Source organism: Meriones unguiculatus, chromosome 2, assembly GCF_030254825.1.
Source record: "Meriones unguiculatus strain TT.TT164.6M chromosome 2, Bangor_MerUng_6.1, whole genome shotgun sequence".
Taxonomy (NCBI): domain Eukaryota; kingdom Metazoa; phylum Chordata; class Mammalia; order Rodentia; family Muridae; genus Meriones; species Meriones unguiculatus.
Window position 1 is genome coordinate 140,822,297 of NC_083350.1, and position 22,074 is coordinate 140,844,370.

Below are 22,074 nucleotides of genomic sequence, written 5' to 3' on the forward strand. Positions count from 1 at the left end.
AACCTACACTCAAAAAGTCTCACCGACATGACTGCCCAGATGTGAGCTGAGCAAGGAGGACAGAAACAAACATGCCAAACTGGACAGGGAAGTGCCGATGAGGACTCAACTCTATACAACTGAGTAAAGCTGAAAGCAGGAGAGATAGCCTTCCCCGGGGAAGGACACACTGGTTGTCTAGTGTCGGTCGTGGAAATATACACACCAAGTAACACTTTATGAACCCAAGAGGATATATTTTTAAATGAGTGTATAAAAATATATGTGCCTACAATAACAATTGATGAATAAGGAGTCTATTAACTTGAAGGTGAGTGAAAAGGTGTATGGGATGGTCTGGAGGGAGGAAAGGGAAGAGAGAAATGTTGTAATTAAAATACAATCTCAAAACAACAACAACAACAAAAAAAAAATTACTTAAAAAAAAAAAGTTAGCCAGGTGGTGGTGGCCCACACTTTTGGCCCCAGCATTCGGGAGGCAGAGACAGGCAGATCTACAGACTGGTCTACAAAGCAAGTTCCAGGACAGTCAGTATTACACAGAGAAAATCTGTCTTAAAACAACAACAACAAACAAACAAATAAATAATAAATAGATAAACAAATAAACATCAGTGTGGCACACTTGATGAGCCTCAATACATAAGGATGATTTCTTGCTGCTGTGGCAAAAGCAACTTAAGGAAGGTTTGACTTGGCTCATAGCTTGAAGGGATACAGTGTATCATGATGCAGGGTAAATGGCAGCAGAAGCACAAGGTGACTGGTCACATTGTGTTCATAGTGAGGAAGCAAAAGGTGATGACTGCTGGTGCTCAGCTTGATATTTTCCCCTTTAAAAAAGATTCTCTTGTCTCTGTCTGTCTCTCTCTCTGTCTCTGTCTCTCTCTGTCTCTCTGTCTCGTGTGTGTGTGTGTGTGTGTGTGTGTGTGTGTGTGTGTGTGTGTAGGAGGGTATTGCTGGTGACTTCAGAGACCAAAAGAGCGTGTCAGATTCCTTGGATCTGGAGTTACAGATGAGACACCTGATGTACTAAAAATTGAACTTGGGTCCTCTGCAAGAGCTGGTACCCAAAGAACCATCGCTCCAGGACCTCTTTTGTCGTTTTTTATGTATTCTGGAATCCCAACCCATGGGATGGTGCCATGCACAATCAGGTTGAATATTCTCTCCTCTGTTAAACCTTTCTGGAAACACCCTCACATACATGCCTGGAGGCTATCTCCTAGGTGATTGTAAATTTAGTCAAGTTGTCAAGGGTGATAAACTATCACATGCATCAACTGTTATATCATTATACATAATAAAAGAATCCCCTGTGCTCTGTCTACTAGGAATGAATGAAATTCAATGAAAATTGAATCAAGAGAAAGGCACATTTTCAGTGGAAGGATGGGCTAACCTAGGGAGTTATAGAAGTTAAAAGCACAGTTGGGAAGCAGCATACATTGTCACAGGTGTTCATTTTACAGGACGGTAGTAACACCATAAACTAAGTTGACAGGATAGTAGGATGTGGCAGTGGGTGAACTCATGAAAAAAAATTAACCTTAAAATGGAAAGGCATCCCTCCCCCTGAGAGGGGAGCAGCCTTGCCAGGCCACAGAGGAATACATTGCAGCCAGTCCTGATGAGACCTGATAAGTTAGGGTCAGATGGAAGGGGAGGAGGACTTGGAGAGGGGCATGGAGGAGATGAAGAAGGGAGGGTGGGATTGGGAGGGAATGAGGGAGGGGGCTACAGCTGGGATAAAAAAATGGATAAACTGTAATTAATACAAAAATAAAAATTAAAAAAAATGAAAAGGCATCGAAGGCCAATTATCAAATGGCAGGAAATGAAGGTAAGAATTGGTATCAAAGAATCTCACATCCTATTTTGTATTCCTTGGTAAATGATACGATCATTAGTGAAAGTGTAGGTAACAATAGTATAGCTGGATGCCTTAGTTTGAGAGTTTTCCACATTATCAATTTGTTATAATACACTGAATGTATATATTCATAAAGCATTGAAAAGTACTAAATGCAGTCATAAAACTAAAGGAGCTAGATAAATAATAAAATTATGCTTCATTCTCCCTTTTTAGAATGTTGTGGGATGGACGTCATTAAAAAAAAAAAAAAAAGAGAAAGAAAAAGACAGGCAGTCCAGGGGATTTGACATAGGAAATCTACAAAGTCAAGTCCCAGGACAAGGAATGTGTGACTGTGTTGTAGACTAAAAATTTACAATTAGAGAAAAATGAAAGGCTATGAGATGAAAAAAAAAACAAAAACAGTAGAAGTGATAAATTATCTAACAGGTTCACCTTATGGAAAGATTTGTAATAGATCCTTAAAACAACACAAACTAAGACATGGGATGATTTTAGTAGCAATACAGAAGGTGAGTACGAGAAAGCAAATAATCACAATATACTAGGTTTGGCTATGTCACTCCTTGCTGTGACAAAGCATCTGTCAAAACTGCTTAAAGAAGGGCTTGTTTGGCTCAGGTTCATGGTGGGGAATTCACGGTTGGCAGGGCCTTGAGGCACTGGTTACGTCACACCTGCAGTTAGGATGCAGAGTTGTCAGGCTTGGTGAGAAGCACCTTCCACTCCCTGAGCCATACTGTGGGCCTCCTACCACTGTTTAAGTGTAAAGTTCACATCTCTTTTGAGACCTATTGCAATCTCTTAACCCTGGGTCCCTAGAACATCAACCACATTTCATGTAATTACTTTTGAGGCACAGCAAGCCCCTTAACCCGCATTCTCAACACAAACTTTCCCCTTTTAAATGGATGTTCATTCTCACAAGGTAGAGCCTTCCATAGACTGGGCTTACGCTCAGACACCTTTCCTGTTGGTCAGTTATTCCCTTTTTCACAGTTATTCTAAATCCAATCAACTTTGGGATGAAGATTAACTGGCACATGCTGTGGCTGAAAGTAAACAACACCAAGATAGTTTAAAAGTTCTGACTATAGGAAATGTCAACACAGTGAACTTTATCACTCAGTTGGAAAATTATTGTTGTGGGTGGGTTGGTTGGTCTTTATTACACATTTCCAAGAACCGACTCAGTAGGATTTGAATTAAATACATTTGACATTGCAACAAAAATAGCTCAGGAAGTCCCTGAAACTGACTAGATTCTTGAGGCAACTCCTTTACCAAGAGTATATTAAAGACTGTTGAGCATCACTCTCAGATAACCTGCAAGGATGACTCTGAGACATTGCCTGGAACACCCAGAGGCCAGCCTTCCTGCCTAGAAGAAGCAAAGATCAGCTGAGCTGCCTGGAAAGGACACTCTCCAAGCAGTTGAGCTGCCTGCAGGCTGTGCAGTGTGCTCCAGGTTCCCAGCTTTTGTGAGCTGTCACCCATGCTGAGGCAGGCTTTGGTAATACAGCTGTCTTTGAGTCATTTTTCTCCTGAGTAAGCCCTCACCCATATTCCTGTGAGGAACCTCTATAAAACTCATAGGTTCACCAAGTTGCACTTTAGTGTATTTTGGTCTGTCATCAGATCCCTGTCTGAGATGAGTAGACATGTGTACACATTTCCCCAGGAGCAGTGTCACCCACAGGGGTCAGCAAGGTGGCTCAGCACGTAAAGGCACCTACTCCTAGTCCTCACAACTCAAGTTCCAACCTTGAGAATCACTGGGTGGAAGGAAAGACTCTACTCCAACTTATTCTCTGACCTCCACACTCACTTATGGCACATGCACATCCTCCTTCTGTATTAATATATACATGTTTTTAAAATTTTAAAGCAAAGACAAACAACTTAAAAGGTTTACCTTGGCTGCCAGTTTCTAAAGTTTTGGTCCATGGCTGCTTGATCATATTAATTTGAGCCTCTAGCAATATAGTTTCTTATGTAAAAGGCAGATGGCTGAGGAGGCTGCTTATTTTACAGCATCCAGGAGGCAGAGATAAGAGTGACCCAAGTCCTAGTATTATGGGGAGCTAGTGTACCCCTGTGTGAATGAGCATTTATGATATGAGCATGACCAAATGGCAAGGTCTTTCCCTGGTTTGAGTACAGATGCTGACCAAAGGTTGACCTTTAACTAAAAACAGTACTTACAAAGAATACAGAGTATCAGCTGCAGCTTCTTCATCCCCATTACTGCACCATCACATACTTGAAGACTGTTCCCCTGCAAAGACCTGTCTCCTCATTCATATCATGTACAATAACCTCTTTGACTATCTGGGCTGCTGGTATGTTTCCATCCAAGCATACATGCAGTAATCCCAGCTTTATGTTACACGTGTCTGTCTTTTTAAATCTCCTGTTGCTCCCAGTCAGGTTTCCAGGACCAGGAAAGGGCTATGGCACAGAATCCTCTTCAAGAACATTCCCTCAGTGACTTAACTTTCTTTTTCTAGGCTCACCACTAAAAGGTCCAGTATGTCCCCACAGCACAAAATTTTAAATTATGGTTTCAAAGGAATCATCTTATTGTAGTTTTTCCCTGGGCCTGGGCAGAACATCATGGAAGAAGGAGTGTAGTATACTGTTTTTCACTTCTTGGGAGCACAAAGCAGAGAGAGGAAAATATAGGGAAAGACCAGGACAAACTAGAGCCTTTCTCTAACCCCCTGACCTACTTTCTCCCCTTGAGTCCTAAGCCCCAACATTTCCCTTTCACCACCTCCCAATACGGCTATTATACTATGAATCCATCAAAGGATTAATCCATTGATTTGGTCAGAGTCTTCCTGATTTACCTGTCTTGGGAAATGCTACCAGGCACACCCAGAGGTGGGTCTCAACAGTTCCATGGGTGTTTCTTAATCTAGTGACGTTCATAACCAATGTGAATCATCACATTGTAAATGGTGGTAAATCCAAAGGCAGCAGGGTATGATTGTACCTGCCTATCACCCCACACTTGGAAGGTAGAAGCCATCAGTTCAAAGTCATCCACAGAAATACAGAGTGTTCGAGGCCATCAGGAGCTACTGAGACACTGACTCGGGGGGAAAAAATCCAGACAGCAAATAACTATGATCATAATGTCAGTGTTTGGGCATGGAACAACAGCTTTGTTTTGAACATTTCAGCCTCAGAAGGCTTAGGATGCTATTAACCAGGTGTGGTGTTTCATGACTGTAATCGCAGCACTCAGAATGCAGGAGGATTGGGATGGGATACCAGCCCATGAGCTCATGGTGAGGCCCCGACTCTATATGTAAATAGATAAATACTTAATAAGTTAATTCTAATAAAGGAATGCTTATGGTTAAATTACTTAATTCTGAAACATTTTGTTTTTATTTCCCTTACAGTCTAATAATCTCTAATTATTCTTTCTTTTTTTTTCTTTTTTTCAAGACAGGGATTCTCTGTGTAGCCTTTGCTGTCCTGGACTCACTTTGTAGACCCAGCTGGCCTCCAACTCACAGAAATCTGCCTGTCTCAGCCTCCCAGAGTGCTGGGATTATAGGCCTGTGCCACTGCGCCTGGCTAATTTTTTTTCTTTAAAGCCTTCCTATTTTAGTGTTTGAATGATGACTTTATCCCACAGACGTGTAATATACTTTAAACATTTGGTAATACTGCAGACAGAATCTGAGGCTATAACTTTTGGAGTGGATTTGCCTAGCATACACAAAGCCCCCAGTTTGGTTTACAGCTTCACAAAAACAAAACTAATAAATATCTTTGAAAGTAAGATGTCATGAAACATCAGTGGTCACCAGATAAAGCCAAAAGTACCAACAATGAATTTAACAACAAATAGTAATTGCTTCAAAGTAAACTATCACGCACTTAAGTACCCCAAAGAGGATTTTCTATAACATATATTATATAATGTAATTAGCATTTTCTTTTTAAAATAAATTTTAGAAGGCAAAAATATTCTCAGTATAAAATGTCTTCACCAAGTGCTCTTTGTTAACACGCACGGAAAGCACGGTTTGGGTAATGGTGCTTTAAGGTCCTATGATTGACTCTGCAATTCAAGGTTATATTTAACTCCTTGCTTTGGGGTTAGGATGTTCTGAAGCAGCTAGTTAAATATTTAGAAATGCGGATTCCCTGGAATGTAGGATAAAAACGAGACCTGAAGGTGGAAAAGAAAGTAAACGGGAAATACACAAACACAGTCCAGTGAAACACAGAGGAATGAATCCTTAAGACTGTTGGGGACGTGAGGCGGTTTTGAGTATGCTATTTCCAGGCCTCTACTCTAAAAATTCCAGGGGGCACTAGGCGGCCAGACTTGCCTCTGACTTCAGATCCTGGACGTTAGGTTTTTTCAATATTATAAAAGACCAGTAGGGGGAGAGAAAAACCGAATGCCATTATCAGTAGTTTTCTCTCTGTTTCTCTCCGCCTCTCTTGTATTTTCGAGACAGAGCTTCTCTGTGTAGCCCTGGCTGTCCTATAACTCGCTTTGTAGACCAGGCTGGCCTCGGTACGCCTTAGATACGCTGCCTCCTGATGTGCTGGAATTACAGGCGTGCGCTATCCCCATTTTAAGAGATTAATAGGTTACGCAGTACTAAATCACCACCTTGAATCTAACTTGAAGCCAACGTAACTTTTTTGAAGCTTCAGAAATGAAAAACAGTAACACAGTTTCTATAGATAGGATACAAGGAAAAAAGATGGGGCATAGCCAAAGGTCTCTGTGAAGTGAGTCAAAGGACTGCAGAGGGCTATTGGAGTGGGTTACAATTTAAACCACTGTTTGCAAAGGACTTCTTCCTAAAATCGCCTTCCAATTTGGGATAGGCGCCCTTCATCTTGTCCTCATTTCCCTTTTCTCTTTGGGCGTTCTCCGCTCCCAGCTCTCCTGTCTGCTTCTCTCAAGCCAGACTGTCTCTGGAAGAAACTAACAGGCATGACACGTCTGCCATCCGGGATGACAGCACAGCCAAGCTGCCGCAGCGCTGAGTCGCACTGCCACTCGAGGCGGAAGAAGCAAGGCGCAGGCGCCGTGAGTCACAGCTCCCGAGCTCGCACACTGCCCGGCCTCCCCTCCTCGCCTCACTTCCGGTCCCTCGCGGATCTGCTTCCGGGGCGTTCCAAGTTCGGCCCCTCCTCTGCTCTCACCCTCCTCTGCCCCAGGAGGGGGGAGTCGAGGGGGTGGGGAAGAGTTCGTTGTTTGTTTACACGATGTGAGCGGAAAGAGAGACCAATAAAGTTTATTCTGGAAACAAAAGGAAAAAGAGCCCGGGCGCCGGCCAGCGGAGCCGGGGGTGGGGGCGTGCGGCGGGGCCGGCGCCGAGCAGAGCGAGCAGTCGAGCGAGCGGCAGTTCCGGTGCCGCGGCGGCCGAGGCTGGGGCTGGGGCGGCCGGCGAGGCAGCGCTCGGGCCCGGCCGGGCCGCTCCGCAGCGGCGGGGGAGAGGGCCCGGGAGGCGGGCGCCGCGCCGCCCGCTGTCCTCTCCCTCGGCGCCGCCGCCGCCGCCGCCCGCGGGGCCGGGACCCGATGCGGCGGGAGCCGCGCAGCCTGGAGGAGCCGGAGCGTGAGTACATGGCGGGGAGGGCGGGCTCCGGGCGGGCTCCCTTCCCCTGGCGTACCCGGCCGCCGCCCGGTCCTCCTCCATCGCGCGGGCGCGGGGCGGCCGGGGAAGGGCACGCAGGGCCGCGCGCCGCGGGGTCGGGTGTCGGCTCGCCCCGCCGCCCGCAGCCTGGTCGGGCCTTCCCTCCGGGAGCTGGGTGTCGGCTCTCGGGCGCGCGTCTTCCCCGAGCCTACCCCGCGCTCCAGGGACTGCGCGGCGGAGGCCGCCGCTCCCGGACGGTGTCACTCTCCGTTGTACGTGGGCAGATGGAGGACGAGCGGAGGGCTTGTGCAGCCTGCGTCTGTGGAGAGCAGAGTAGACTGCAGCCCTAAGCTCGTGCCTCCACTGCGCCTTTGTGCACACGCGGGGCGTGGGCTCGCGGGACCCTGGGGAAACCAGCTTGGGAAGAGCCCAGGTAGCTTAGGTCTGGCCGTTGCCACTGTAACTTTTCAAACACTTTGGACCATATTGGAGGCTAGCCTCTCAAGTATTTGTTGACATCGTGTGATGTAGAATCTCTGTGTTTGATGGTGCATTGAAAGAAAAGTCCTGGGCCAAAAAATAAAGACACTGTGTTGCTAAATTAATTCGGACAAATCAAAACAGTGGGCTCCCCCTGCAACTGCAGTCCAAGAATTTGTTAACATGTCTGTGTGTTCAAGTTGTACGGTATTTTTGTTTTAAACTAAAGCGTTGAGTTCTGGTTGACAGCGTAGATCACGGTCTAAATAAACATCACGTGTTCTGGAAATTTTTAATTATCAGAGTAACTGTTCTGCAGTGTCATCAGTCAAAATTATCCGAAGGGTACGCTTGGTGTTGACGCATGGTTTTGTTTTTTGGGTTTTAGGTTTTGTTGATTTCTACTATTTTTCAACTCATGTTGTGGGACTTTTTAAGGGAGACTATAGGAAATATTCATACCTTTTAAAATTGTGCGTTTCTTCAAAATAGTGCTTTCTCATTAAAAAAAAAAAATCACAGAACGAGTGATTGAAACAAATGGTACCACATCAGAATAGTAATATCAGGAGGGAAATAAAATAACAAATGTTGCCGTTTTTTTTTTTTTTTTTTTTGTTTTTTTTTTTTTTGGTGACAAAGCATAAAGCTTGAAAGCATGCCTGTCCAAGTGGAGGGAATTAAAAATGGACACAAAGCGCTGAGTTTATGTAAGGTTTTTAAAATTTCAAGCAAGTTGGATGTAGTATTAAAGAAGCGTCATTAAGTACAGGTAGCTGAGTAAAGCAGTGAGTTTGTGAGAGTATTCTCATGAGGCTCCACGTGTGGAAGTCTGGTAACCGCACCTGCGGGTCTTAGAGGCCTGGCTTCCTTCCTGCCATAAGGTCCTCTATCCCCAATCACCGCTCCCTTCAAAACCCATCTAAATTTAGAAAGAGATACTCATACAGAGTAGGCGCTGATAACTTTTTAAAGACGGCTTACTGCCTTAGTTCCCTTTACCGAATAGAGAATTTAAACAGTTGCGGTCGTGTACCGAGCATTTGCTCTGTTGCTCTGTTTATTTGAAGAGAGCAAAGTTAATCCTGTTTGATCTCTTTAGCAGCTCGAGTGGCATTAAAAGGATCAGTTCTCTGTATTTTACTGTTCTATATCTCAAATTCCAGAGTGGGGGAGTCTTTAAATGAAGTGTTTATGAAGCGTCCTGAAAGATTTTCCCTCCACAAAAATACATATGATCTTCAAAATTACCCAGCCTCAGAAATTTTACAGTTTCATAGTTTCTTGTGAGGTAGAGTCAGCTAGGGTTTTTAAGAGAATCTCCTCTCTCTCTCTCTCTCTCTCTCTTTCTTTCTTTAAACCTGTTCTATGTACACAGGGCAACATCGGTTTCCATAGGAAATGATATTTTAATCTGAGGTCAGGTAGGTGGCAAGAAACAGACTCACTGAGCAATCAGCATTTTCTGACTTATTTCACTTCTACCTCTAATCTTGTCCAGGTCATTGCTCAGTTAATAGAGCTGGGAAACAGAGCCCAAAGAGGTTTAATTAAGCTCACCTTTTATTTTTCAAAATTGCAGTAGTAAACTAGGTATATTTCCAGGGTTTTGTGTGGTTTTGGTTTATTTGGGGGCAGGCTGTGTGGTTACTGCTGCTGTTACTGAGCTGGGGTCTTGCTGTGCAGTTTATGGCCTGGAACTTAGGTACTCTTGCCTTCACTTTGCCTGCCCTCCTAAAGCTTCAGCAGTATTTTTCAGTCCTGGCTACACAGAGTCATCTGGGAAGCATTTTAAAATTTGTGGTAGATTCCGATGTACTTTGTCCATGGAACCAGACCTGTTCTGTTTATTTTGTTTTAAAGTTCATGAAACTCTGATGGGTAGGATTGTGAAGCCCTGTCTCAAGGGTCTGCCTGACCTGGTGCTTGTTTCTCTCTTGTCTCCCACACTTTATGCAACACTAGTACTCTCAGTTTTGCTTCCCTGACTCACTGACTCCGCTCATCTTTCACATTGCATCCTTTGAAAAGTGCAGTCTGGGTTAGGTGTCCCTGCTTCCTGTTCCCATGGCATCTTGTCCCTCACTGTAACCAAATTTCCTCACTGCATTGTCATCTGTTTGTCTGTGTCCTCTACCAGGATGTGAATTCCAAGAGGATGGGGACTTAGTCTGTCATATATACAGTCATGCCTTTTAGCAGTTATAGTAATACATTGTACACAATTGACTGAAAAAGCCACTTCCATGATACTTCTTTACAACGTGGAACTATTCATAACTACAAATTAAGTTTTTACTTCTGCCAAATACATGTAACTTTTCCCCCTTAAAAGTATGTATCCTGCTGCTGCTCACATGGATTTCATGATTTGAGATCTTATAAATACCGGCAGCATCTGGACCCCTAGTAGATCCACGAGACTAGAAACCTGGACATTTGAATGCATTCAGATTTTCCTTTCCCCCTGAATGTGTTTCTGGGGAAGTCTTGAACTCTTGAGCTTTTGTCATCCTCTGTCTCATAAAGACGGCTGGATGTTCAGTGATCTAGCCTTAAAATTCAGAGCAGCAAAGGCAGCCTTGAAAACTGGTGTGTTCTGAACTTGCTGCAGTCAGTGCTCACTGGCAGAACTCTTTGGACAAATATCCTAAGCTCCCTGATGGGGTGTTACTGCTCTGCAGAGAGGGTTGAATTCAGTTCAGATCCAGGAGGAGGGCTCTCGACTGATCTAGTCCAAATTGTTCAATTCTTTAGAGACGCTGTCTTCTCTAATCTGATGAAAGTATCTGTATAGTAAGTTTTGTTTCCCACTTTTCTAACTGCTGGTGCTGCAGGTGTGACTACCATCCCAAACCATTGTGGCTTTTGGTTTTGTTTTCTTAGAACCCTATTCAGTGTCTAGACAACCAGGCTTAGGTCACTTGAATGGAAACCATTCAAGTTTTGCCTAGATAACAAGTGCCAAGCTACTAAAACATATGTGAACTGCTGAGCTTACAAGTCTCCCAAGTAATATCAAGATCAGATTTTATATTCACAGAAAGGGAACAAATAAAAATTTTTTAACAATGACTTACAAAAGAAGTCTCAAAGACTTTGGTGAAATCTCTTTATAAGTCTTTGAAGTTCAGGGACCACTATTGAGTAATTTCTAAGTAATAAAAGAAATACAGGCGGGCTGGAGAGATGGCTCAGAGGTTAAGAGCACTGGCTGCTCTTCCAAAGGCCCTGAGTTCATTTCCCAGCAACCACATGGTGGCTCACAACCATCTGTAGTGAGATCTGGTTCCCTCTTATGGCTTGCAGGTGTACACACAGACAGAACATTGTATACATAATAAATAATTTAAAAAAAAAAGAAATACAGGAAAAAATTGATCTCAGGGCTAATTCCAGAAGCTAGGCACTAAGCATGTTTCCAGTGTGCAGACAGGAAGTAGTGGGAAGAACCCTCTGAAATAAATTAAGAGTGATGGTTAGCAGAAACTGAGGTATTTGCATTTAACAAGTAAATACAAGACAGCATGACAGTGAAGTTTGAGGAGCCCACATGAAGTTTAGGATCACTGTCATTTTGAAGGCTCCGTGTTAGAGATTACTGTAACGTGACTCAAAGTTCAACATTGAATGTCTGAAGGAGTTGACCCTAGTTAAGGAACTTTTAGGTATACGTCCCTCCTTTTTGCACCTGTTCAGTGTAGGGAGTTGAAATTTAGAATGCTGCAATGAAGAGTTTTTAAGTTAATGATGAGAGAGGTGGTTTAAGCGAAGCTTTCTTTCCCTCAAAGTCAGTGTGTCTGAAGGAAGCAGTTTCTGCTGGGTATTAAGAGCTCTGATTGCAGGGGCTGGAGCAACCCCCTGTAACTCCAGCTTTGGCCAGATCCTCTATTGACACTACCCTTGTGTGGACGTGCTCACATGAAATTTAATAGATAGATAGATAGATAAATGTCTTTAAAAAAGGGGGGGGTTTCTGGTCTCAATGCCTGATGATCCCCTCACTGCTACTCTGTGTCTACAGGGACAGACACAGAGTAGCAAACTCTATTGCTTCAGTACAGAAAGAACTGCAGTGTGTTGCTTGCTGAGTAATTAATGTATTAAGAGAAAAACACTTGTATAAGTTGATGAATTTGCAGTTCTAGTCCTGTCTGGAGGTTTTTTGTTTGGTTTGGTTTGTTTTTCGGTTTTTGGTTTTTTTGGTTTTTCAAGATAGGGTTTCTCCCTGGCTGTCCTGGACTCGCTTTGTAGACCAGGAACTCAACAGAGATCCAACTGCCTCTGCCTCCTGAGCAATGGGATAAAACGTTTGCCCCACCACGCCTAGCTTGGAGGGGAAAAAAAAATTTTTTTTTTAAAGATGGATAGTTTAAGTAGGGTTGTGCAGGGGGAAGAAAACATTGTGTCAGATTTCTGAGTGCTAGAATTCTGCATTCAACTTTTAACTTGGCTGTGTGGCCTTAGATCATGGCCTTTCAGAGAGCTAATTTTTTACCTGGAAAATGTCTGAAGTGCTTTACAATTTACAAACTATTAGATTCTTAGTACTCAAGGCCTGTTTGTGACTTCAAGAGTGAGTAAACCACTCCCTGAAGGGAGTTTAGTCCTTAGTTCCTCTATTTTCAGAAGCTAAAAATATTTTTTGTATGTTTGTAAGTTTGCACATATTTGAAAGCTTTTGCGTGGAATTATGTGGCTGTTAGTGGGCAAAAACAAAACAAAACAAAAAACCCTCTCCCTTCCTACATCAATGACTTTGGAAAAACAAGCTTATGGCAGGTGTGGTCATTTCACTTACTGGCACAAGGAGCCATCAGATGGGTGATGGGCATTGAGAGTAGGTCACCAGTGTATGCCAGTGGCCAACACAGGAAGCCAGGACACTAGTCACAGCACTCTTAATAGCCACTGAACATCATCTTACTGCTAAAGACTTCTAGGAAAATATGTTCACTAGCTTCTCTTGGTAACCCAATTGCACCAGACAGTTTTGAATCTTGGAAACAAATCCAGAGGAACAGAAAGCTTTTATAGGTCTGTTATCAGTTGTGCTGACAAATACATGGAAAGATGGCAAGAGCCACTGCCCTCCATCAGCCATGTTGCTTCTGCTGTTGACTTGTTTTTGTTAATGTCAAGATCACTTTCTACTTGGTAGAGTGTTAGCAAGCAAACCTCTCAAGTAGAGGGATATTTAGGCTTGTTTTGAGTGTATACTTGTTTTTCAGCATGCTAAGCTGATTTCTGTGGCATATTTTTCTCTGAGTGCTCTTGCTTTCCCAGGTGCTTTTCATGATGGACTTAGACAACATCAAGTGTAAGGCACATTAATGGGGAAAACATTGAAATCAGTCACTACTTACACAATTTCACCTGAAATGAAACCATGTGTTACAGCGGCAGGGGCAGGAAGGGTGGAATCAACAGCATGTCCTCGTGAAGGCTTGCTGCAAGTTTAACAGCTCTTGCCATTTGCAGCTCATGCCCTCAGAGATGGTGTATTAAAGCATTTGTGAAAGGGGTATTTTTGTAATGAGTTTTCTAACTATATACTAACTGTAAAGTTGAATGTGACTTTTTCAAAGCAGTTTCTAGAAGGCCTTGATAATGGGAATGGTAGGAAGAAACAAAGCAGTTACTTTCCACTGGAATGACGAGCTTTCAGTTTCCTTAGTAGTATTGTGAGACTCCTAAGTCTGCCAGATTGTTTTTTAATTAAAACTTTGAAAATTTATTACTGTCTGTGTGTTACTGTATGTGTTAGGTGACGCAGGTGGGGTCGGGACAACCTGATGGAGTCAGTTCTCTCTCTCTTTTTATTGGTCGCAGATATTAAAATCAGGTTGCAGGCTTACATGGCAGATGCCTTTATCCTCTGAGCTATTTTACCACCGGCCCCAAATCATTTTAACTAAAGCTCCTACAGGGCTCCTATAACACTGTTGGATATATTCTGTGGTAGTCTGTATTGAAGATAGCATATCAAGTGTATAGGCTAGTGCACTCCTGCAGATAAGCTTTCCCCAGCAAAGGTTAGGGTGAGTAATCCAGCAATGCTGAGGAACATGGCAGTCAGGACAGCCTTAGAAAGTGAGAGGATAGCCAGTCTGCTGGGCTGCTTGGTTACAAGCATGACAGTGGGGAAATAATTTAGTCTTTCTCAGCTACATAGTTTCTGAGTGATGCATGTTTTCTCATTTAAGAAAGAAAGGTGGTCATGACTGCTGGGATCATAATAAAACAGGAAAGCATTTAGGAGTACCCAGCACATACTTGGGCGTGCAATAACAGCCTCTGGGCACTTTGAGAGTGAGGACCACATCTTAGTCATACATTTATTTTGGAGCTATGACATTGTGCAGTGAATTGAATTCTCTTCTGAGGATGTTGTGCTGGGTCCTGGCTCTTGGTAGCTAATGAACACTGCCTTCTAACAAGCTTAGGATACTAGTCAGTTCTTTACTGCTTAATTTCTGTTCCATTAAAATTTTAACATTTGATCAGAGTGGAGAGTGAGTGAGTGGACAGCAATTCTTAAGGAAAACAGATTTAGATTTCTCAAATCCTGGTTTCAGCTTCATGAGGCCAGGGCTTTTTCTGTGTACCCCTAGGTTCTCAGCAACCCCAGCTAATACCTTGAGTAGCACTCTGCATTGAAGCAGCACTTGTTTGGTGCTTCTGGGTGTTCCTTTTCCATCTTCTTTTACTAAAGGTCATAGTCATATCCTGTGGGCACCTATGACAGGGCTTACATGCAGTTCTTGTTGGATTAGAGTCTACTAAATACTAAATCTTGCTATATAGGGTCTTTTTTTCATTTACTTCATACACATTGATTAGATACCATGTAAACTATGACTTCATTATATGAAAATAAAGAAGGCAGCCATGTGGTTTATTTCCATGTGTTTAATCTGTTTTATTTTAATCTATGAAACAGCTGCGGCACAATTTTCTGTCATGTCATCTTCCTGGGTTTAGTGGTGTTGTGGGTGCTCAGATTTAAGTTCTACAAAACAGATGTTTCTGTTTTCTTACCTCACTTAGAGCAGTTTGGACCATACTGCTCTTGACGAGAAATACAATTAGTCACGTTTCAGGTTTATGATCTCATGGTGGCCTATCTCTCATAAACCAGGAAAATCTATGTGCTTTAAAATTGTTTATTGCAGACTTATGGGGGGGGGGTTGGAAACACAAAGCATGTCATACAAATGGAGGTCAGAGGACAACTTGCAGTAGTCATTTCTCTTCTTCACCATGTAGGTACCAGGGATCACACTCATGTTGTCTGGCTTGGTGGCAGAGCTTTTATCCACTGAGCCATCTGCCAACACAAATCTATATGGTTTAAAAATTAAATATGTTGTTACTATTTTACACCAGCAAAATACTCAAGTAAAAATTAAAAACAGATTCCAGATGGCAGGGCTGAGTATTTTTGTCATAATTTTGTCATAATTGCTGAGTATTTTTCATTGTCACGTGATTTAAAGACTGATTTTATTGATACTTCCAGATATTCTTAACCATATATAAAACTGTAGAATTCAGAGACTGATGTGCATGTGCGGTGTGAGTTGGGACTGTCCCAGTACTGATCAGAGCTTCCTTCTGTGGCATTGTGACTAATCTAGGGATTGAAGCTGCTAACTTGGGCTGGCACGGTGATACACTTTTGTAGTTTCAGCATCTGGGAGGCTGAGGTAGGAAGATAGGTGTTCAAAGCTGTCCCTATATATGTGTATGCATAGTAAGGCTGATTTTCTTTTTTTATTAATTCATATGGCATCACAAGGAATCCCAGCTGAAATGCTGTGGGAGAAAATTAATTTTCTTGGTGTTCTAAATGTGTTCTAGAGAGAGAAAGAGAGTCAGAAAGAGATTGTGTCTGTTCATGTGTGGGTATGCCTGTATACCCACCTCCATAAATGTATAGGGAGGCCAGTGGTCAGTGTCCTGTAATTTCCTTAGTCATTCTCTAACTCTTTTCTTTTGGTGATAGTATAACTATATAGTCCTGGCCATCCTGGAACTCAGAGATCTGCCTGTGCCTTGTGATAGGATTCTAGCGGTGAGCCACCACCTTATTTTTTTTTTTTTAAATAGAGCCTCTCACTGAACCTAGAGCTCAACAGGCCATTGAGCCCCAGGAATCTTTCTCTGCGTCTGCCCAAGGCTGGAAGTACTAGTGTGTGTCACCACTCTGATGGCTATTTTCATATGGGTTTGAGGGATCAAACTCAGGTTCTTATTCTTGCACAACAAACACTTTACCTAAGCCTTCTCCCCAGGCCCTCTCTGAAGTCTTTCAAATCTAAACTTTAATGCCATGAATGTCAGGAATAAAAGTAGTATAAAGTTTCTACACATTTTCCTTAATCTTCTTATTAGCACTTGAGTACATGTGCCTTTTCATTTTGGAAATTAGGAAACTGGAATTCCACACCTAATCAGTATACTGGAATCTCATCACATTGAGTTTGCATGAAATTATCTCAGTCAAATGTGAAATGGTGATGAAATGATAATTTAAATATTGTAATCACATCCACTTTTGAGTTTTTGCTTTAAAGTGGACATAAAATTGCAGGGTGAGAGGCAGTTGGTGTCACATGTCTGTAATCCCAGGTCTGGAGATTGCAGTGGAATTTGTTGCCCCTGCTGTTGGTGTCAGTGCCCAAGTATGAAAATCTCATGGTATTGATTTTTGTTACTCATGTATCGTTTGCCTCTAGTATAGTCTTGGTTAAGTTTGATCCTGGAAAAGAAAGTGCTGCTTAGGTTAGCTGAATAGTTTTGTTGGTCCATAAGTTGCTTGCAGATTTGGCTGTAGTAATCTGTGTACATGTATTCTTTGTGTCACATACATGGTCTCTCAAACATACATACACATCCTTTAAATACACTTAAGTACAAAACATTTCTATAAGGTAATATACAAAAGCATTGTGCATTTTGTGGCTGAGTTAAGAGTTGTTCAAGGATAAAAAGCAAACAAACTTGCTTTTGAGGAAAGTTGATTTTGAGACAAATCTGAGTGACCATGTCTTAGGAACATAAATTTAGGTTGTATAGAATGATATATTCTGCTATGGAGGTGGCAGTATAAGCTCTTGTAGTCTTAGAGCAAAAGACATTCATAAACCAAAATATTTACCAAATGCAGTGGTGGGGAGGAAAATGTTGAGTCCATCTACTTACTGCCCAAGCTGGCTACTGTTAACACCTCAGGAAATGCCTCTCGTACTCAGTAGTTATTTGTTATGTGACAAAAACGTTTCTTGGGGAGACACCAGACACGTCTGTCTACTCACCCCATATAGGAACCAAATATCTGTCAAACGTGGTTGGCCACTGAGTTTTATTGGGGTTACTTATAAGCAAAAATTACTCTAAAGACAACTGCCTTACTGAAATGGTGACAGCTCCCAAAAGCTGAGAACCTGGAGCACACTACACAGCCTTCAGGCAGCTCAACAGATTGGAGAGTCCTTTTCAAGTGACTCTGGTTTAAACCTCTTTCGAGCAGCTAGTCTAATTTCAGTCTTCGCATGTTGGCTTGTCTGAGAAACTTCATCAGAACTTAGCTTTTGTTGTTGGGGGGGGGGGGGGCGCTAGTGAATCTGGTCAGTTTCAAGGACTTCCTGAAGCTATTTTGAGTTGTTTGCCCTTTTGTTTAAGGAGCTACCCTGCAGGATGGAATGTTTCAATCTGGGAGGAAACTGTTACACAATAATATGTTCTTAGGCTTGTCTGGTGTCACATAGTTAACAAGTTAACAATAGTTAAAAAGTAACACAGTAAAGGTGATTTTAGGCTTATCTGGTGTCATGTAGTTAGCAAGCAGCATAATATTCTTGTTATGGTCTAGAAAGGTAACACATCTCATTTTACTGCATTAAAAGCACGCATACCCAGCCCTGGTAAGAATCTTCCTCAGCTAGGTAGAAGAGCCCTTGGCCAGCTACAAAACTGGCACATTAAGACAAGGACATACCTTTCTCTTTACAAGACCATGGAGGAGCTGCTATTTCCTTTCTCAACTGGGATGGGGCATTAATTGGGTGCTTACATGAAGGGCGTGAGGAAGGGACAGTGAAGTATAGACTTGTCAGATTGCTTACTTAGTCTCTCTTCTATTCTTTCTATTTCTCTAGACAAAGAGATTAGCAGTTTCCCACCTGGTGTTTCATAAAATAAGTTCTACCCAGTGTTGTTAAAACTTTCATTTAGCAAACTTCACAGTCTTATAAAAGAATAGACAGAGGAGAAGAAGAGTAATAGTTCAGTGGTCACAAGACAAGATGTTCTAAGATAACTGTAATCCTTGATAGTCAGGGAGGAATAAAGATCTTTAAAAAGTGCTTTCACAATTTAGCCTGAGAAAAGATCATGATGTGTAAAGCCCACACTCAGCTTGGCATCCTTGGTATTTAAGGTGATCACTGTTCTTGAAAAGCCTCATCACTCACAAGGTATAGTGTGTATGTAATAGTTTTCAGCACATGGTAAATGATCACTGCACATTCAGTATAGATGTATGCAGTTGCAGTAACAACTTAAACTATTAAAATAATGTGTGTAATATTTGAAATACACGGAACATTTAAAAGTGTGGGTTATGTGTGATTGTGCTTACCCATCAGAATACACAAGTACAGATAACAGCTTGTTGTAGCCATCTAAGGTCATTGGTTTTGTTTTTGTTTTTTTTTTCTAAGGGTAATTCTTATAAAATACACTTAACAATAGAGTGCTGGATTGCCTTTGCTCTATAGTTGTCATTGTATTTGGCTTCAGAATTATAGTCATTTGTTTGCTTCAGGACAGTAAGACATGACTTAGAAAAGAGATGAATGCTGAGAAAGAAAGTGGATAATTCCCATTTGAGGTATAATATAATTCTATTTTTAGGAACACCAAGGAGTCGCCCGAGAAATTAGATTAAAAGTAAAGAGTAACTACATATAAAACAATTTAAAAATGGTAATTCCTTTTTATGATCACAATAATTGTTTAAAAATAGAATGAAAAAAGAAATCATTTATAAATCATTTATAAAAAAAATAAAAAAATCATTTATAAGAGAAAAGATCATTTTAATGAAAAACATGTGAGTGTGGCTAAGCAAACATGGTTGAATTGTTTATCTAGGGACACAGGATGTTCCTGGATGGGAAACTTAGCTATTACAAGAATCAATTCTTCCTTTTGACTTACAGGTATAGCATAATTTTCATCTTAAAAAATACATTTGAAGTTCGATCGGCAGCAGGAACAGAGAGTGGACCCCAAAGAACCCTACTGCCGCCGCTGGCGTAGTCACCATCACAACCGCAGCCTAGTTGTCCTCAGAGGCTCGGTGGGCTGGGTGCAAGTACTAGGGGCTTGGGCAGCACCGCGGGTGGGGACAAGGTCATCGCAAGGAAGGTTTTAGGAATAGTGAAGTGGTTCAATATAAGGAACCGATACGGTTTCATCAACAGGAATGACACCAAGGAAGATGTATTTGTACGCCAGACTGCCATAAAGAATAACCCCAGGAAATACTTTCGCAGTGTAGGGGATGACGAGACTTTGGAGTTTTATAGAGAAAAGGGTGTAGTAGAGGCAGCAAATGTTCCTGGCGCTGGTGGAGTTCCAGTTTAAGGCAGTAAGTATGCAGCAGACTGTAACCATTACAGCTATCCAGGTCGTAGGGGTCCTCCACACAATTACGAGCAAAACTATCCAGAATGATGAGAGTGGGGAAAGAAATTGAGGGATTGGAAAGTCCTCCTGAAGGCCAGGCCCCACACCACCCAACTACCTTTGCCTGGGTTCCCACCTTACTACATGGAAGACTATGGGTGTTGACCACAGTATTCCAAACCTCCTGTGCAAGAAGTGATGGCGGATGCTGACAGCCAGGGTGCAGGTGAGCAAGGTAGACCAGTGAGACAGAATGTGTATCAGGGTTATAGGCCAGGATTCCTCAGAGGCCCTTCTCATCAAAGACAGCCTAGAGAGGATGGCAATAAAGAGGACAAGGAAAATCAAGAAGATGAGACCCAAGATCAGCAGCCACCTTCATGTCATTGGTATCGCAGCAACTTAAATTACCAGTGCAGACGCCCAAAGAACACTTAAGATGGCAAAGAGACAAAAGCAGCCGATCCACCAGCTGAGCATTCATCTGCTCCCGAGGCTGAACAGGGCAGGGTGGAATAAATGCTGGCCTACCATTTCCACCATCGGTTTGGTCATCCAGCAAGAAGTAAATATGAAATTCCAGCAGTAAAAAATGAACAAAGATTGGAGCTGAAGACCTAAGTGCTTGCTTTTTGCCTGTTGACCAGAACTATTCAAATTATCTATGCAGTATAGGGTTTTTATTATTTTTACCTAAAGATGTCTCTTTTTGGTAATGACAAACGTGTTTTGTTTTAAGAAAAAAGGCCTGGTTTTTCTCAATGTACCTTTAATGGTTTTTAAGTTGGTTCATATCTGGTCAATTTGGAATTTTTAAGAACTTCATTTTTAATTTGTAATAAAAGTTTACAACTTGATTTTTTTCAAAACAAATTCAACAAACTACAAGCACCTGTTAATAAAGGTTTTAAATAATAAAAATAAATACATTTGAGAAATAGGATAATTCTTAATTTTATCTGAGAGACCATAAGTAGGTAAACAAATATAGGTAAAAGTCAAGAACAGCTAATTTTCCAGCTCTCTGAGCTATCAAAATGCACTATAGAATTAAATGAACAAGTTGTACCTGGCATAAGTGTGATTATCAAGTTGATTAAAAGGAATAGAGAACCCATAAATGGTTATTCCATAAAGGACTCACCAGAAATCCAGACAGAAAGTCCTATATTTTAGAAAATAGTATACATATAGGAGTACTAACTTACTAAGTATTGGAAATGTTTAGTGAGTAGAAATTTGTATATTTGGTATTTTTTCTTATTATAGTCTCATCAAGTAAATAAATAATAAAGCCATAACCAAGGACTCTGCAAAAATTTATGAGACAAATGTTTTAAAATAGAAACATTTTCAAAAGCACAAAGAGTCCTTGTTCTGAAAGTGGATAAATAGCAGACCCAGAAGGTGGGCTCATTACTGAGACATTACATACATACTGGAGACTTGTTTACACCCCAGAGGTAGTGGGGAAGTGAGCTTAAGATGCAGTGGTCCAGTGCTTTTACTCTGAAGTCAGCAGTGTATTTTCTAACTGCTTTTTCTGGAGAGAGGCTTTCACCTCTGTTATTGCAAATAAAATGGGTGTTAGGGTAAATGTCATTTATTATTCTTTGCCCTGTAATTATTTTGGCAGTATTATTTAACCCGCCATCACAATCAATAGAACACAGACACCTGTTAGATTTTATAATTGCCTTATTTGCCCTGGGCTGGGTAGGTATTTCCATCTATGCTCTGGCAATAACCTCACCATCCAACTCCCAGCCCCCATCCAATGTCATTCTACCTAAACCATCTTCATCTGGGCTATCTTCCATCCATAAGCTTATAAATACTTGGCTTGTATTCTTCATTGGGGTACTGTATGTGTACAGCCTTATCAAAAGAAGGATATTAGAGACTATGAAGATTCAGGTAATCGTATGCTATGCAGTTTGTACATTATTTCTCATCTGTGCTGTGTTTCTGTTGCACACAGGACTACACTTGAAGTGAATGAATTTCTGTAATGTACATGGGTGGGTTTTATACCAAAAGAAATAAAAGTCACTTCCATGTCCATGTTAGCATGGGAATACTCCAAATAGGAGCTGGATTAACACTTAGTTTTTTTCCTTATGTTTCTACATCTCATTTTATGTGATCTTTTTCTGTTGTAATTTGGTAATTTGCCTAAATTACGCTGTCTCTCAGACACAGTTACCCAATCAATGAAATGATTGCTAGAGTTTGGATATTGCTTCTTAGAAACACCTCTTTGTATGTTCCGTCTTTTCCCATAATCAGTTTCCTCCTTAGCTTATGCTGTGTCACTGGAATACCTCACCCAACTTCTGCTTCCTCTTCTGTTTAAATTTCCATACTGCTGCTAGAGTTGTCAGTGGTAACTGGTAGAATTTC

General features: G+C 41.7%; 1 protein-coding gene and 1 pseudogene across 2 annotated transcripts in view; both read left to right on the forward strand.

The window, feature by feature from the left end:
* Positions 1 to 6,872: 6,872 nt before the first annotated feature.
* On the forward strand, positions 6,873 to 20,410 carry LOC132652534 (Y-box-binding protein 1-like; annotated as a pseudogene).
* Positions 7,309 to 22,074, forward strand: part of Pik3ca (phosphatidylinositol-4,5-bisphosphate 3-kinase catalytic subunit alpha) — a 75,317-nt gene continuing 60,551 nt past the window's right edge. For both annotated transcript variants that reach the window (XR_009590054.1, XM_021649916.2), the window contains exon 1: positions 7,309 to 7,476. The gene's annotated coding sequence lies outside the window, so the exon portion shown is untranslated. The remainder of the gene's footprint in view (positions 7,477 to 22,074) is intronic.